Source organism: Jaculus jaculus, chromosome 10, assembly GCF_020740685.1.
Source record: "Jaculus jaculus isolate mJacJac1 chromosome 10, mJacJac1.mat.Y.cur, whole genome shotgun sequence".
NCBI lineage: Eukaryota > Metazoa > Chordata > Mammalia > Rodentia > Dipodidae > Jaculus > Jaculus jaculus.
In genome coordinates this window covers 73,908,900-73,910,300 of record NC_059111.1, presented here as the reverse complement: position 1 = coordinate 73,910,300, position 1,401 = coordinate 73,908,900, and positions in this window count along the sequence as shown.

The window sequence follows — 1,401 nt, the reverse complement described above, 5'->3', positions numbered from 1 at the left end:
GGAATTCACTATGTAGCCTCAGGGTGGCCTTTAACAAAGGGCAATCCACCTACCTCTGCCTCCTGAGTATTGGGATTAAAGATGTGTGCCACCACATTATTTGAGGTTATTTTTTGTTATTATGGCTCAGTTATGACCTTAGATTATGGGGATATATGAACATCATTAGGGTCGATAAAAACTATAGGAGCTTTTAAAGTTGTATTAATGCATTTCATTTTAAATCATGTATGGTTATCAGTTTATGGGAGCCAGGGTAGAATGTGCTGGTTTGATTCAGGTGTCCATCATAAACTTAGATATTCTGAATGCTAGGACCCCAGCTGATGGATACTTGGGAATTAATGCCTCCTGGAGGGAGTGTATTGCTGGGGGCAGGCTTATGGGTGTTATAGCCAGTTTCCCCATGCCAGTGTTTGGCATACTCTCCTGTTGCTATTGTCCACCTTATGTTGGCTGGGGATGATATCCACCCTCTGCTCATGCCATTGCTTTCCCTGTCATTGTGGAGCTTCCCCTCAAGACTATAAGCCAAAATAAATCTCTTTTTCCCAGAAGCTGCTCTTGGTTGGGTGATTTCTACCAGCAATGTGACAGACTGCAATACTTGGCTCTAAGCATAAGAAAATATTTCACTAATAAGTCATGAAACTTCCTTTAAGTTTTTCTATTACACATGATAAGAATAGATAACACAAAATTTTGGTACACATAGTCTTTAAATTCATTAGAATTTATTTGTAATTTTTGCTTTTTAGTATGATTTTAGTAATATAATAACATTGACACAATTAATTAAAATTATGTAAGTTTAGTAAGAAAATTGTATTTTAAAAAGCTGTATTAAGTTGTTTAAATGCAATGACAGTACTGTTATATTAAGAATTCTTCAGAATTTCTTAAAAATTTAAGTCAAGTAAAACAGAATACTAGGTGAGAAAGATAACTTTTTCATATAATCTATTCATCTCAGTTTTTCTCTTGGTTAATTTGTAATTTTCAAACTATATGAATATCCAAACACATCAAGAGATATGTTCTTTTAGCAAAAGCTTGTACAAGAACTTTCTACAGAATATTATCTGTTGCCAATACCTCTATTCTCAACACTGTCAGTGGAAGTGTCTCTTTGAATGAGAGTCTGAAAAGCCCTGTGAGAGCTTAGAAAGTGCTGCTTCTGCACAGCTCACCCTGGCATTTTATGTCCTAATTGCCCTATTCAGGGATAGCCTTCTTTCTAATCCTCCCTCTCTACTGTGTGTTCTAGTATCTCACATCCCAGTGATCAATGAGAACTTAACAATCATGGACTTCAGTAAAAGCAAATTCTGTCTGCCATGAACCCTGCATCAAAAGCCTCATTGGAGCTATGAAGAAACTAAGAAAAATTAGAATGGGATG